Source organism: Ictidomys tridecemlineatus, unplaced genomic scaffold (assembly GCF_052094955.1).
Source record: "Ictidomys tridecemlineatus isolate mIctTri1 unplaced genomic scaffold, mIctTri1.hap1 Scaffold_64, whole genome shotgun sequence".
NCBI classification, from domain to species: Eukaryota; Metazoa; Chordata; class Mammalia; order Rodentia; family Sciuridae; genus Ictidomys; species Ictidomys tridecemlineatus.
Window position 1 is genome coordinate 637,118 of NW_027524440.1, and position 17,373 is coordinate 654,490.

Genomic DNA, 17,373 nt, shown 5'->3' on the forward strand with positions numbered 1-17,373 from the left:
GAATTTGCAATGGAGCCTACTGCCTCAGTCTGTCAAGTAGCTGGGGTTACAGGCATGTGTTACCACATGTAGCTCACTATCCATAAACATCTTATTGCTAAATGCAAAGATTTAATGTCTATTCAATGTTTCATTCAATTTTCTGGAGAGTTGTCACCATGGATAGCATACTGGTCACTCACTTTTTTCAGGAATATCTGTCTGCTCTTGCTGAGACTTCTTTGCAGGAAGTTCTTTCCATAGGCACCTGAATGGCTGTAGGCCTCTTCTCCTCTCCTGCTCAGACTTTTGTTAACATCATCCTTCTTAGACACAAAGTCCACCACCCGCTTGCTTCTCGAGGCTGCACCTGTAATTAGATGGTGTCCATGAGCATCAATCCTCCCTGTCTGGGTGCTTGCAAACCACCTCTCCAAATCTAAACAGGTGCTGACCCCCAATGTTTCAAAAATCAGTTTCACTGTTTTCTCCATTCCACATTCTCCACACCCATCCTCTCTTCTGGTGTCCTTATCAGAGTCAATGTATTTGATCTACTCAGTCACTTAAGTGAACAACAGGAACATTGTCCTTTATCCCAGTGTTTCCAAGCTTTTGAGATTATCAGCACTACCAGTACTATGTACTAAATGTACATTTTGCTTATCTTCTTATTTAACAAATTTGAGGCTGGGTAAGAATCAGTGAATTAAAGCCTTTTTCACTTGGTCTTTATGATTGAACAGTTCAGACAAATGCCTTTCTTCATTCCTCCCAATTAAATCAATTGCAAAATTGTATAGTATTCTGATATCTGAATAACTCTTGATTCCATCCAGTTTTCACCCCACTAAAGGAACTTGGATTAGGCCACCACCCTCTTTTGCTTTCTCAGTCACCAAATGTCTCACTAGCTTGTGTCTTTTGCACTCTGCCCATTTGTCATTCCAAACTCCTATTCTTACTCACTGCCATCTCCTTAGGACCCCTCTGCCTAATTTTCTTCCACATACCAGTGGCATAGCAGTTTCTAGGTCAATTCTTCTTATTCCCCAGGTCTGGAATAAGTGGCTCTAAGTGTGCACTCAAGTCCTATGTTTTCACTGGGACCAGATGAGGCTACCTTTTGTACATTATTCATGTCTGTTAACAGAGCTGAAGATCTGCAAAGGCAAGGGGTCATGTCATCTCTGGGACCTACTTCAGTGCCTGGCACATTGTCACAGGCTTGCCACACCAGTTGACTGGATTAATCAAAGAGATTATGCACTGAAATTACTAACATGCAAAGCTATGGTGTAAGGTATCAGTTCATTGACTGATTAATGAACACAGGCTATTGCTGCAAAGTTAAAGGTCAAATCAGTAAAAAAATAGAGGAGTTTGGAGAGGACACAGAAATGACCAGTACTAACATATATGGACACTACATCAAAATGATAAAAGACTGACTCTCAACTAGCATAAAATCTGTGTAATCTTGTGTGTAAAGAGCTCCTGAAAAGCTCCTGGAAGGGCATCTAGCTCAGATTCACAAATTTGTTTTACTTATGATAATTGCTATTAAAATTAATCAAACGTGCTATGTAAATGCCCCTTAAACATATTTAGATTTTGAAAATTGCCATTAAACAGATGAGAAAATAATGGAAGTGCACTTTCAGCATAATTGTCATTAGCAAAGCTAATTGTTTGTGTTCATTTAAATGCTAAGCGTATAACTATTCACTTGCAGTGCAGTCTTTCTAGCTCAGACTAGAAAAAAAGAAAAAAAGAGAGACAAGGAGTAGGCAAGCTAAAGCACTGTCATGCTGTAAATTTTGCAGTAATAAAAACAAATTGAGAAAAGATCTCTCCATGGGGGAAATATTTCCAAACTCATTTTAAGAGGCCAGAATTGCCCCAGTACCAAAGCTGGGGGTGTGGGGAATGAGGAAAGAGAACCAGTCCCTGAATAAACACACCTGCAGAAAACCCTAAATAAATGCTGACAAACCAAATGCAGGAACTAATCTAAAAGGTTATGCATCAGGATCAAGTGAGATTTATCTCTATTATGCAAGGGTAGTTTAACATATGCAAATCAAACTATGTGACATATCACATTAACAGAATGGGAGATCAAAACTACCTGATCATCTCAATAGATGCAGAAAAAGCATTTTGCAAAGCTAAGCATCCACTCATGATAAAAACTCAAAATAGGACTTTAAACAGAAAATTTCTTCACACAATACAGAACATTTATAAAAAACTCACAATTAACATCATAGTCAATGGGAAAAAATGAAAGTTATTTTCTCTAAGACCTGGTACAAGGCAAGGGTGCCCAACACTTCTGTTCAACATAGTAGCAAAAGTACCAGAAAGAGGAATCTGATAAGAAAAAGAAATAGAAAGCATGCAAACGGAGACTGAGGAAGGAAAATTATCTATTTGCAGATGACACATCCTTATACATAGGAAACCCTAAATATTTAACAAAAAAATTAGAGTTAATTAACAGAATTGATATAGTTGCATGCTAAAAACCCCATCATAGAAATCAGTTGTTTCTATACATTAACAGTGATTTATCTAACAGGGTAATCAAGAAAACCAACCCACTTATGATAGCATTAACAATGATAAAATACTTATAAGCTAAAGAATAATGCTATATGACTAAACACAGAAAATTATGAATATTTGAGGAAGTGAAAGATCCACACACTGAAAACTATGAAATATTTATGAAAGAAAATAAATGAGAGAAACATTAATGAAAATATATTCTTATTCATGAATGAGAAGTCAATATTGTTAAAATATCTATAATACTCAAAGCAATGTACACATTTAACACAATCTCCATCAAGAGAAAAAGAAATGAAGAAAAACATTTCTCGATTTCAAATTACATTACAAAACATAGAACTGAAGCATCATGATTCAGACCTACAGGCCAATGAGACAGAGTGCAGAGTTCAGAAATGAATCCAGGCCTGCACGGCCAATGAAGATTTCATAAGGACACCAAGAATACACAATGGAAAAAGGACAGACTCTTTGATGCATGATTCTTGGAAAACTGAATACCCATATGGAAAAGAATGAAATTGGACACTTAGATCACACCTAAAAATCAAGTAAAACTAGATTAACACTAACAAGTAAAATTTAATAAAACTCCTAGAAGAAAACACAGGAGATCATTTTCATGGAATAGGTCTCTGCAAAACTTGTTGGGTATGACACCAAAAGTTTAATCAATGGAAGCTAAAATAAACAAGACTACAACTTTTCTGCACAGCAGAGAAAACAATCTAGAAAATGAAAAGGCAACATATGATTAGAAGAAAATATTTACAAATCATACATCTGATAAAGGGTTAATATCCAAAACACATAGCAAACTCACACAACTCAATATAACATAAGTAAATGAACAAATAAATAAAATAATTACAAAATGGACAAAAACCTGAGGAACTATTTTTTTTTCCAATAAAGACATACAAATGGCCAAAAGATGAATGAAAAAGAACTCAATGAGGCTAGTATTTTGCATTTGAGGAAAATGTAAGTCAAAACCAAAATGAGTATCAGCTCACAACCCTTGGATTAGCTACTGCCAAAGACAAAAAGTAACATGTATTGGCGAAGGTACAGGAAAGGAAAGCCATGGTACCCTGTTGGTGGAAGTGTGCACTGGTAAAGCTATTAATGAAGAATGATACACAGGTTCCTCAAAAATAAAAGGAAAACAATAACTACCATATAATCCAGCTGTCTGTCTTCTATATGTGTACTCTACATACATGAGATTAGTGCCTCACAGGGATAATCTGCACCCCTATGTTCATTGAAGCATCAGCCCTAATATGTCAAGAAGGGAAATAACCCAAGTGTCCATCCACAGATGATTAGATAAAGAAAGATTGGTATATATACACAATGTAACATCACCAGCCTTTAACAAGAAGCTGCCATTTATGACAACGTGGAGAACCTTCATGCTGAGTGAAATAAACAGCACACAGCAAGAAACATACTGCTCACTCTGACTTACTATATGTGCAATCTAAAATAGGCTTCACACATGAAAATAATACACATCACAAATTTCAGGAGAGGAAAAAAGTAAACAAGCAATAACTAAAGTAAAAGTACAAATACATTTTCTAAACTAAAAAGAGAGCAGTAATTCCTTGAGTCCTCACATCTAAAACACGGATTGATGAGAATTCAGTGGTGATGAGGTTGGAGAGGGAGGGTGAACCAGAGCAGGAGAAGGCTGGATATGGGCATGCTGGCTCAGCTGTAGCAAGCACGTGGGACTCTTTTCCTAGTGGGATAGGAAGAAGTGCTTCAAGGAAGACAATCAAGCCCAAAGCAGTGTGACATATATTCTCTTCTGGCAAAATTCATAAAAGAGATGGTTATTGAAATGAATCCAAATAAAATCCCTGAATTCCTAAATCTCAAGATAAGAATAAGGAGAATGCTGGAAACTACAAATAGCAAAGGAGAATGCTCATTTCTGAGTTTGGGATTAAATGCCACATGTAGTCTTTGTACTATTCTGTCCTTTCTAAATTTTCCACAGTGTGCACAGAGTGCTTTTTAATCAGAGTAAACAAAACTATGCTACTTTTTAAAAAAAGTCAAACCAGCTCATACCTATTAGCCACTTGCACCCAAGTTTTCCCTTAACTGTTATGCTATTATATTAGAGCTATTTGTTAACAACATTTCATTCTGAAAAGAACACATGAATAGGCATTTAATTGCATAGGGGATTTGTACTGAAACTATTTTAATAAATCAAGTTTGGAACATCTGCAAACATTTGTACCTAAACTGCATATTTGAAGGAACAAAACCAAAAAGCACAAAAGCTCTGAATCAAAATAAAGATGAAATATTTCAACACAAAACTGCTGCCAAAATCACAGTATAAAATCATTGTTGTTTTGTACACAATTCTGAATTGTTTAATGAAGTTCTGATTGTCTTTGATGCAAAGTAGCAAAGTTCTTCAGATAGAAAAGCAATGTTTTTCTTTAGTTTACAGCCAGTGAGAAAAATCATAGAAATCAAGGAAAATAATATCGAATGCAATGTTCTTTGGTTTTCTTATTCCAAGAGATGTTTGGTTTACTCTCACAACAAGATACATTGTCACCATTGTCAAAAACAACAGAACTCATTTAAGCTGACACAACCTTAAAACACCCCAGAGAAGGCGCCTATTACCTATAATGGGTAGAAAATGAGTCATCAAATGCCCTATTCCCAGAAATGGATTTGAAGGTGGAGGAGCAAGTATTTCTTCTCAGGTACTTATCAGAGTCTATAATGATACACTTTCTTAATTGGTAATTAGTTTTTGTTTCTTTCCAGTTCTGTTTCTTGACCATTTATTGGGTAAACTAAATAAATAAATTGTGGGAAAAAGAAAAACAATGTGCTTGCTCCACAAAAACTCCTGTAACATTGCTAATAGCTTTCATTTTGAAAGTATGGTTTGGTAATGTCAATACATCAAGATACAGAAATCAATGGTATTGCTCATAAGATTAGCAATAGTGACTATACAACCTAGCAATTCCATTCTAGGTATATATCCAAAAGTTGGAAGTGCACACACACAAACACACACACACACACATACACACAATGTTCGCAGCAATATGATTTATAAACCAACACCGATCAGCTGATGAAGCAATAAACAAAACTGGTACTTCCATGTGATGTGATGTCACTCAGCCCTAAGAAGAAAAAAAGTGATAATACATGCTTGCATAAGAATATAAAAGAAACTCAAAAACATAATTAAAAGTAAAAGAAGCCAGACACTAAAACTGAAGGCCTGCCTGACTTGGAATGGATGGAGAACTAATTACTTCTACAGCTTCTTAGAACCAACAGCCAAACTACTTATGAACTTTTGATTCAAAAACTGCTGCTAAAATTGGGGGTGAGTTGCTAGTTGTGGCATTTTTCTTGATAACAAAATATTTTAAAAATATTAAATATGTAAGTATCAAATACATAAATTTAATTAATATTTATTGGATAAAATAAATACACAAAGAAATTTAGAATTGTCTTTGTGCGTGTAAAATATTTCTTACAGAAAAAGAAAGATGCAGAAAAATTTGCAGATTGAAATTAACATGTCCACACTGCTATTATGATCATGTGCCACATTGCAATGTCTGGGTCAATCATGATCCAGGTAGGGCCATAAGATCATCATGGAACTGTAAAATTTCTGTCACCTAGTGACTCTGTAGCCATCACAAGGTCACAGCACAAAACATTGCTCATGTTGTGGTAGTGCTCAAGGTAACAGACCTACTGTGCTGTCAGTCATACAAGAGCACAATACATAAAGCATAATAAAAAAAACACTTGATAATGACAACAAATAACTATGCTACTGGCTAATGTATTTACTATGCATGTTGTCATTATTTTAGAGAGTACCTCTTCTGCTTACATTAAAATGTCGACCATCATCCTCACTTTGGCAGCACATATACTAAAATTGAAATGATACAGAGAAGATTACATGGGCCCTGCACAAGGATGACATGCAAATTTGTAAAGTATTCCACGTTTTTAATTAAAGAAACAATAAATAAATAGAAAAAATACTAGTAGTGTAGAGAAAGGGGAATAGGGGGAAGAAGGAGGGAAGGAGAGGAAGCACTGGGGACTGAAGTGGAGCAAATCACGTTCCATGCATATATGAGTAGGTCAAAACACTATTATGGGTAAATATTATGCACTAATAGAAACATTTTTTTAAAAAAATGTGTACTGTAAGACATTCTGCAAGCTCTGATGGTGGTGCCTTATACATTCCATGTGTATTGCATCTCTTGATGGCATCACTTTCTCTTGTGCTTTATACAATCTCATGTTGTTTTGTTCATCATGGCCCTAGGAACAGTAGGCCATGCCATACAGACTAATTAGCTTAGGCATGTAGTAGGCCACACCATTTAGGTTTTGGAAAGTGCAGAATATCATGTCCATGTGTGGACAAGTTCACTTAACAACACGTCTCAGAGTGTATCCACGTTGTTAAGCAAAATGTGTGTGTACATACATAAAATGTTTTTAGAAAGATAAGTAATTTACTGACATAAACATATTGGTTTATGTCTTTACTACACATTGTGTCATTGTTATTCTAAACAGGAATAGCAGATTTATAACTTTCTTGTCTGATGAATGTCTCTCTCTCAGCTTGAGCAATAAAAACTCAAAATATTTGCTAGCAAGAGGTGGTGGACTCAGTTTGGGTCAGGTAGTAGAACAGTAAGAAACTTAAATCACGGACATGGAGAGAGGAGATCTGCAGAAGAGCTCTGGCCATATACTCTTCACACATTTCTATCTGACTTCTAAATTACATGTATGCAGGGGAAAAGAGTCTGGCAATATTGAATGCACTAGGAAACATGAATCCCCTATACATCTACATGTATTCTTCAACTTCCACAAAATTCAAGCAACAAAAGTGTAAAATACTTAACTTCAAATCATTGGTTGACTACTAATTATATAGAAAAACTAAGGAAATAATAAACAAACAAGAAAATAAATGAAAATTTTTCATAGATAGGAAAAGTACTTTTTTTAAGACAGAATGCAAAGTTGTAACAATGTGCTCTCTGTAATGCATAGTTCAAAACCAAAAATTTTTGAGAATTTAGAGATGCAGGAAAATGTTTTATCTGCTTTAGAAATAAGAAAGCAATAGAAAATGGTTCTAAGGGGGACCACATATTAGCTAGAGCAAATATTTCTGTGCACATGATACAGATATGTTACAAGGAACATGTTAAGGTAATCTAAGAGATACATTCAAATAATGAATGAATGAAAAATTGTGAGAGAGAAATGAAAACTACAAAAAAAGACAACAATGGAAAAATTAGATCTAAAAAATGCAGTAATTAAATTGAAAAATATATCAGATGAACTCGAGGGCATATTTAATAGAGAAGAAAAAGTAGGAAATCAAATTAAGAATAAGAGAAAATTATAGTTCAAATAATAGAAATATTGATAAAAAATGGAAAGCCTCAGAGACACATAGGATAATATTAAACACCACAACGTACATATAATTGGAGTCCAAAAAGATATAGAGGAAGTACATACAATTATTGAAAAAGATAATAGTGAGAAAATATCCCAAAATATTTTCATCACAAAATATTACCCTACATGTTCAGGAAGTTGAGTAAAATCTGGTCAGGAAAAGCTTCCAAATTATCACCTAGACACATACTCAAGATGCTAAATCTCATTTGAGATAAATAGAAAAAAAGTAGAAATCTTTAAAGTGACAAGGAAACAAAAATTAAATACATGTATCAATCCTAAATGTATATTGCTAAGTGAAAGATGCCTGTCTAGAAAGACAATTTGAAACCTCTCAGAAAAGACAAAACTATTGCGAAGATAATAAAAACTATGGATTGCCAAGCATTCAGAGGATGGATGAATAGGCTGCCTACGGGCAAAGTTTTATGGCAATGAATGTAGTCTGTATGATACTGCAGTTGCACACACATGGCACTATGCGGTTGAAAGGCAGGGGGATCACAAGTTCCAGGCCACCTGGCTAATTTGGAGAGATACTCAGCAAATTAGTGAAATCCTACTCTCACTTCAAAATAAAAAAGATAAAATAAAAATGGCTGGGGATATGGCTCAGTTTTAAAGTGCCTCTAGGTTCAATCCCTAATATCAAAAAAAAAAAAAAAGGAAAGAGCAAACCTTAATGTATGCAAATCCAAAAATCACTAGGGAGGGCTGGGCTCAGTGGTGCTACAAAAAAGTGCCTGGGGACTGGGGATGTAGATCAGTGGCTCAGTGCCCCAGGATTCAATTTCTGGTACAAAAAAAATCATTTGGGAGGAAAAGAGATCCAGGATGAAATTATAAATTAACAAGCTAACTGTGGCATAAATATATGAAACAACTCATTGATGTGAGGGAAATGTGCTATCCTATGTAACTGTGGAAATGAATAAAGTCTATAAGACCAAAGAAAAGAGGAACTGTATATAAGCACTGCAGTCCAATATAGTGCATGTATTAATGACTGTGATGTTATCATATATAAAAGCTGGAATTCAACAAATAAGTATATGGATGGTGGATTTGGGGGTTACATTTTTCAGTGCCAGGTAAGCAAAAGGAAGTCACTGTAATGTCCCATGAATTAATTAATTAGAGTAGAAGACAACGATATGAACTCACATTTAGCTTAATTTATATACAGTTATATAAAAAAGTTTATAGATCTGTGTCTCTACATACATTAGTATACACACTTTTCCTTGTTCTTCAAGCTGAAAATATTGACACCCAGGAACACTGAGCACATCTAGTGTCTATGCTGAGTAGGACACTCTCTCCTACAAGGCATGTGGTGGATGGTAGGTAGATGTTTATGATTATCTAGAATCCAGTTTGCCTTTTATGGTTAGAACAACCTAATTGTATCTGATATACGACAGTAATGATCTATGTGCTTTAAGTAGCATCGTGTGATTTAACTAAGCCAATAAGAACCAATGATCCTCCAGCCTACAACTTTGTTGGAACTATAAGGAGCTAGTAAGCTAGTAGTTTACACACCTGGAGCAGACAGTGGCCATCTCCTCTACAACTTAGGAAGCCCTGGGTTTATATTGTTAATATGACAGAGATGAAAATGAGGAAGAGAAGACAATAGGAGACTTACTGACATTGTTGAGCTGCTGGATCTCAGTAGTCCTGCAGTGAACATTGCTTTTGAAATTTAAAATCTTATTGACCAATATTCCCTGATTTTTTTTTTCATTAGAACAATTTGAAATAATTTTGTCATTGATAGGTAAGTGGTCTTATTGATACAAGTAGTTACTGGAGCAAGGACTCAGGGAGAGAGCAAAGACACAGTGCATGGATTAAATCAGGGGAGCCATTGACCAGACTGGGTTAAAGATCATAATAAATTTTAAAGGGTCAATGAGAGGAGAACTGTGTAACAGGGCAGGTAGGGAGCCTGAAAGACAGATCAAATTAACTGGGACTGTTTAGCTTCTGCTATGTGAGCATCCAGTGATAAGTTCACTCTGAAGACATGAAATCAGACAGAACATTTTGATTCCTCTCACTTAATGGATAAAGAACTAGGGAATGATCTCTATTTGTCCCAAATGAAGCAGGACTGGAACTGAAGCCATCAAAGAAAGCCAATACTTTCTCCTTTTATGGCACAGCATGGAGGAAATACCATGACTTTTAAACAGATTTTTCCATTGGAAAGGCGTTAACTGAAATCAGATTGTGTTTATCTATACTGAAAGAAGTTAATTTACTAACCGCCACTATTTACCACTCTAATAACATGTGGTTGGGGCAAATTAAATCTGAAAATAGACTTACATTGACATTACCAGTCCCAAATGCCAAAGAGAACCAACTTAAGAGAACCAATTGTTTGTTCTTCCTCCATAACAAGGAAAGGATGCCAGTTCATAGTTGGAAGGGTAACTGGCCACACTCAGGACCCTTTCTTTTTTAAAGACAACCAACCAGTTATTATCTTCATCATCAGTGTTAAGGTATTTAAGCTCTTGATCCACTGGCATCATAGTCAGGATACCAAGTCAGATTTATTTTATATACATCAAGCTTCTGTTTGCAGCAAAAGTTTCCAATGCTTCAAAATATTAGCATCATGTTAAGATTCATTTTACTTTTTCTAACTACCTTTTATTATATTATGAATTTGTATTGGGATTCAAATTTAATTAGCACCTGAAACAGGAATATCCAACAATGATTTATAAGTTAAATGTTATCTGCTACTGAACAGAAAACCTGCTTTAATATTTGGGGAAATCAGACATCTTTTATTTGATTTCTTTTATTTAAAATTCAGCTGTGCTGGGGAGGTTTTCATCACTGTGACAACATGACTGAGAAAAACAACTAACGATTCCTTTTGGATCATGGTTTCAGACATTTCAGTCCCTGGTCACTTGGTCCCACCTCTTTGACGGGAGGCAAGACTGAATGTCATAACAGAGAGAATGTGATAGTTCATAACTGCTTGTCTTACAGTCATGGGGAAGCAAATAAAACAAGAGTAAGAGAGGGACAGGGTATACTCTTTAAGGACACACCTAGTGACCCACTTCCTCCGACAAGGCCTCACCTCCTAAGGTGTCCACCACTTCCCAGAAAATGCCATCAAATTATGAATCCATCAATGAGGAGGTCAAAGTCCTCATGATCCAATCACTTTTTAAATGCCTACCTCTGGTCATTGCTGCATTAGGAACCAAGCCTTCAACACATTAGTCTTAGGGGACAATATAGATCCAAGTCATGACATAAGGTCAATATGCTTCAAAATCTGTCCTGATGGTAATATGATACAGTGTTGAATATACTGAAACTTTACATGGTACCCCATAATATGAACATTTCTTATGTCAATAAGCTAAAAATTACCACTTTTCTAAATCTTTCTTTCAAGAGATTCATATATTGTTCAAATTCTTGTCTAAATAATTAGTACTCACAGAAAATAGGCTTTTGCTATGCCACCAGTGATTTCTCAATGCTCTGGGGTCTCCCTGCCACAGGCACGTCAGGGGTGAGGGCCCTGTGTGCTCGGGACACCTCAGTCTTGGGTATTTTTTTTTTAACTTTTAAAAAATGTTTTTTATGTTTATTTTTTTATTTTTAGGTTGTGCTGAGGATTGAACCCAGTGCCTCACACCTGTGAGCCAGACGGCGCTGGGAGTGGAATTCATGAGGCACAGAACAGGGACTGCTTTTGGCTCCCACTGAGTGACACAGAAGTCACATTTCCCAAGATCAGACATTGCAGGGCAGTGGAGCGGAGCACCCGCTGTGAGTAGGAACACAGACCAGAGTCCCCTGGGATAAACTGCCCTGAATGGTAAACCCCTATTCATCCTTCAAGACCCAACTCGTGGACTCCCTGCGCCAGTTAGTTGTCCAGTCTCACTGGGCCTCACGAGGGCTCCTGTCCACTGCTTACCAAATACCATTTGGCAATGCCCCCCCTGACTTGTTCACCTCTCCCACAGGCTGGGCCTTCCTGGGGGACCCAGGCACCCCCGTGCCTGGTATTGGTTCAACTGGAATCCCAGCCGTTCCCCTTCTGAGCTCCCCTTCCCCCAGCTAGGCGCTTTGCACCCTCTCTCTATCTTCCAGTGTTTGAATGTCAGACTCCCTTTCCTGAGTTCTACGTCAGCTCACCACAGAGCCGAGATGGAGGCCTCAGAAAGACCCTGTGGAATCTCTCCAGGTGAAGTGCTCTCTAGAGTCCCTGCGAGGCCGTCATCAGGGACGATGAAAAGCTCAGTTGCAGAGAAGGCGTGGGAGCATGGGGTTAAGGACCTGTCTGGGTCTGCTGCCCACAGACAGAAGGTTCTACTAATTGCTCTGTCCCTCAGTTTCCCACCAAGAAAGGAAGGATAATAAAAAACACCTTGTAGGACTGATGGGAAGATTAAGTGACTTTATTACAGAATATTTATCTCTGTACTTGGCAAACACTGAACAGACACCATTCTATTACTGCCAAGACCAATAAACACTAGAGGCAGGAAAACCCAGTGTAGTCAGAGTTGGTGTCACCTAGGAATCAAGTGTCACTGGTCCTAGGAAGACCAATCTGAAGCAACCTGACCCACTCTGGGCTGGTCATTTCTAACGGTGTCAGGGCCATTCTGCCCTACATCCCTCCACAGAATATGAGCTTAGTAAGGGCAGCACCCTCCCCTGCCTGTCCCCAGCACACAGTGGTGCAGGGTTGTGGGAAAAGCCTGTCAATCCACCCACTAGATAAGTTCACAGTGTGACCTTGACCAAAGTCTCAAACATAGTCTTATTGGAATGGATTCTCCACTGCCCACAGTGCAGATCCCTAGTGAGCCGATACCACCCTTCCCAGGTGCTGGGGATCAGAGTAAAAAGGCAAGGGGCTCTGTCCAGCGAAAAACTGCCTAGTGTCAAATAACTTAACATTTATTAGGCACTTGTTGTAGGGCAGGCACCCATCCTAGCACCTTACAAGATTTCGATCACTTATTTAAACAACTCTGAGTTTGATCCTATTTTGTTCATGCAGCAACAGAGGCCAAGGCTTAAGCAATTTGCCGATGGCTGCTCAGGTACCCGGGATCTGGGAGTTCAGACGGGGGCTGCTGGGCCAGAGCTCCAGCTCCTCATCTGCCAGAGCACAGAGAATGCGAAAGAGCTGGGAGGAGACAGGCTGGGGCGGTGCAGAAATGCACGAGGGTCCAGGAGGTGACCCAGAAAGCTTGGGAGAGCAGCTATGGAAAGAAGAATGGGCCTAGGGAGTTTAGGATCCAATCTGTCATTAGTGCCGCCCACTTTTTTGAGTCCAAGCGCACCAGGCCTGTCTGGGCATATTTTCTCATTTAACATTTGCAATCCCCAAGGGAAGCCATCAACCTCACTTCACAGACGGGAAACCGCAGGCTCAGAGGGAGACTCACCTGCCCGCTGATAAGTGGGAATCTAGGGCTGAAGTTCAAGTTGGCCCCATGGTCCCTGATCTTAACCACTTGATCACAAACGGGTACTGGGGACAAGAGGGAGGGACCAATGCAGAAAGAGAAGAGCCACCCGGTCTTTACCTGGGGTGACAGTTTTGCCTGTCTGCCTCACGCTGAGGGTATAGCTCCAGCTCACATGAGCGTGTGTGCATGTTCTGGGTGACGGAGGCAGTCAAGGGCCTGGGCAAAGGGCCTGCCCCCTATAACGGGGAAGCAAACAGAACAAACTGCTGCAGATGGGCCAGGGACAGAGATCTCACTCCCTCCCGCCCTCCCTGCGCTCCTCGGGACTGGAGAGCGAGCAGGCAGCCACCCTCCCAGCTCTTCCCAGGCTTCAGGTGACAGACCCTCCCTGGTATTCTCAGCTCCCATTCACTGAGCACCTGCTGCACATACCAGCCCATGAGCTTCTCAACTCCACACAAGCCACCCGCCACTGCTCACAGCGCCACCCTGAGGAGGGCTTTAGCTTCATCTTGGCCACAGAGGAGGAAACTGAGGGTCAGAGATGGACACCTGCTTCAGCCAGCTGGGACTAAGTGGCACTTTCTGGCTGCATCTAACCTGCCATGTGGCCTCAGACAGAGTCCCTTTCTCCTTTTGAGTCTCAGCCTCTCCAGGAGTAAGTTAGTGTGGGTGATGCCAAAGCTCATTTCCACTCAGGCCTGTGAGCCCTTGTGGCCCCTGCCACCCTCCCCTGCCCACTGCTCTCCAAAGCCCAGCAGGACACCAAGTCACCACCCCGGACACTCAGAGGCAAGGAAAGACGAAGTACTGGTTTTTGCCCAAACCAGCCCAGGACACCAGGAACCACAAAACCAAAGGATTTCCTTGCCCCTGGTCATGGGAGTAGTAGCCCAGAGAGCAGAGGGGACAGCCACCCCATGCAGTCAGGACTTCCTCTCCCCACTTCCCAGCAGGCAGGGTGCACAGGAGCAGAGGAGGCAGGATCAGGCTCTGTGCTCTCCGGGTCTCTGGGGGCTGAGAGGGTGGGATGGAGGTCACTCTAGAAGAGTCCTGAGGCTGAGTTCAAGGGGAGGTCTGGGGACAGGTCTGTGGCTCTGGAGGGAACTTCTGCCCACTCTGCCCTGTTGCTGGGAATGTCTGGAGGCATCTGGGAGGGAGGCCCTGTCCCCTCACTCCTGTCCCTGAAGTAGCTAAAATCCCAGATGCTGGAGCCTCCTGGCCCTGGAGACAGGTGCACAGTGGAGGTCAGGCTCACCCCTCACTCCACCAGCCTCCCCGCCTCACTGCTGCCCCCTGAAGTCCACGCTCCACACGGCAGCCAGGGCCTCGGAACAGTCCACACTGAGTCATCTCCCTGGCGCCCTCCAGTGATTTCCCATCACTCAGAACAAAATGCCACCGCCCCCAATTCCAAGGAAGGCCCTCCCTGATGGTCCCCCGCCATGCCCACCTCTTCCCACTCCCTGCCCCTCACTTCTTCTGCCTGGTTGTGTGGGCCTTCCTGCCGCCCATAACACCCAGGCTCCCAGTCCGTCCTTCTGCACTTGCTGTTTTTCCTGCTGGGAAGTCCCACGACCTTGGCTCTCAGCTTAGGCGCTGGCTCCTGCCCTGGCACCGCCTGGAGCAGCTCCGTCCCTCACTGCAACTCACTAGGCACCGTCCTGTCCTCTCCGACGTGCTCTTTCTGGCTGGCCGATGTTCCCGTTTAACCTCCTGCTTCCTCCCCTGGAATGGAGCTCCCCAGGGGCAGGGACCTGGCTGCCCACTTGCTGGTCTCAGCAATGAGTCGCGGCCTTGTTGGGTCCCCACAGCCTGGCAGAAGGGGATGCTGTCGCTCAGGGAAGTGGAGAGGACTGCTTGGGCCCGGCCAAGAGGGTGGCAGGATTCAAACCCAAGGTGGCCTGGTGCCCAGGCGGTCTCCGGAGAGCCTCACAAGGCAGTGTCCACATCCGGGGGCTCTTGCCCACAGGACACTGGCCCACAATGACGCTCTCAGGGAGGGTACCAGGATTTGAGCCCCGCCCCACTGTCCCAGCGGTCCTCCTGAAGAGACTGGCTGGCTCCACCCTCACCTCCCGGGCTCCGCAGGCCTAGCAGCAGCACAGTGAGGAGGCAGCCATTCACCAGGCTGCGTCCCGGGAGGCCGCAGGTCCACTGCTCACACTTCCTAAGGACCTGCCACCTGCTCCAGCCTGCGGCGGAAGAATGCAGTCAGCAGGAGCCATCGGCACCAAGGGAGGGAGGCCACCAGACACCAGGGACTCCTCAGCCTCCTGGTGGGAGGAGACCAAGGATGGGGAGGGGGAAGGACAGCCCAAGGCCACAGAGCCTAACAGTGGTAGGCCCCATGCTGGGGACTCTAGCGCCAGGACCCCTGAGAGCGCCAGGTGAAGCAGAGGCTCAGCATGGGACAGAATGCAGCTGGGAGCTGCCAGGCACTGGGGACAGGAAGGCCGGAGTGGGGTTGAGGCCCTGGGGCAGGGAAGGCCCTCAGAGTCCCGCCTGCCTCCAAGCACCCACTTAGCTGAGGAGAGAGGAGACCCATATGCTCTGAGAATGGATGGCCCCTTGGGATCCTGGGCAGCTCCTGGGAGGGTCAGACTCAGGCCACTCGCACAACGGCCAGTTTCTGCTCCTGGCTATGTGCCAGGAGACGGGGGTTACAGGTCTGTGGAGACCTCCGAGAAGGCCACAGCAGCACCAGACTGGGCCAACCCAATGTCATCCATGGACACTGCCACGTCCATCCCCCAACACACTCAGCCTAAAGAGACCAGAGGCCGGAGCCCACACCCCCGGGATGGGCCTCAGAAACAGTGCCACCTGCCGCCGAAGGAAACCAGGCACAAACGGTGCGCTGCATGGACCAGGCAGACAGCGCTTCAAACCAGGCCAGCCAAGGGGACAGCAAGGGCAGGGGACTGGCGAAGGGCCACGTGGGGATTGGGGACATGATCTGCACTTTGGTCCAGTGGCGTGCAGGTGTGCCCTTGGGACAGTCAAGCTGCCTGCGACGTACCCTCTCTCTCCGGCAGAACGCACCACTCCACCCTGGGGAAGGTGCAGGCCGCCAGCCACAGCAGCAGACTGCCATGGAGCCTCCGTGTGCCAGCCAGAGCCTGGCTCTTCTGAAGCACTTCAGATGAAACCCTCCCAACAAAACAGGCGGCAACCATTCAGAGAGGGGACACGTTTTTCCCAAGTGACACAGCAAAAAGTGACGCAGCCAGGTTTGAATTTGGGCCCATTGCAAAAGACCTCCAAGGCCCACTCCTACTACCTCGGCAGTCCCCTGTCCCCATCCTGCCCTGTCCACACTCTGGGCTGCCAGTCCCTCCCCACAGCTACCCTCCGCTCCAGGCCTGGGAACAGGAGCTTGCGCGAAATAGCAGCTTAGGAAATGCATCCTTCCTCCCCTTCCCGCTCCCTCCACCCTCCCTCGCTCCTCTCAGGGCACATCTCTGAGGTCATTTCAGCCCTGGACCTCAGCCCGATAAGAAGGAACTCCAAACACAGGGCAGCTGGGGAAAGGGGCGGTGCTGACTAGGGGTCTTTCTCCACCCCTGGGATCCCCTAGCCCAGCCTGTGGTCCCAGAGAGGCAGGAGGGCTTGAGGTTAGAGTCCCCACCCTTGGCTCTGATTCCCAAGTGACGCAACCCAGCGTCTGGATTCAGAGAGTCATAAAATGTTTATTTGGAATAACAACTACCACCACGACCATTTGTCCCTCTCCTCTCCTGTGCCAAGAGCTCTGCTGGGTACGGCAAGTAGCCGACAGCCTCCAAAGCAGGTGCCGTCGGGATCC

General features: G+C 42.8%; 1 long non-coding RNA gene and 1 other non-coding gene across 4 annotated transcripts in view; one reads left to right on the forward strand and one right to left on the reverse strand.

Moving 5' to 3' along the window:
* The window catches only part of LOC144374326 (uncharacterized), a 60,552-nt gene that overhangs the window by 37,138 nt on the left and 6,041 nt on the right, over positions 1-17,373 (reverse strand). For all 3 annotated transcript variants that reach the window (XR_013433769.1, XR_013433768.1, XR_013433770.1), the window contains exon 2: positions 183-349. This is a non-coding gene — a long non-coding RNA (uncharacterized LOC144374326). The remainder of the gene's footprint in view (positions 1-182; positions 350-17,373) is intronic.
* Positions 6,488-6,593, forward strand: LOC144374340 (U6 spliceosomal RNA). Its single transcript, XR_013433784.1, has one exon. It is a non-coding gene; the product is annotated as a U6 spliceosomal RNA (small nuclear RNA).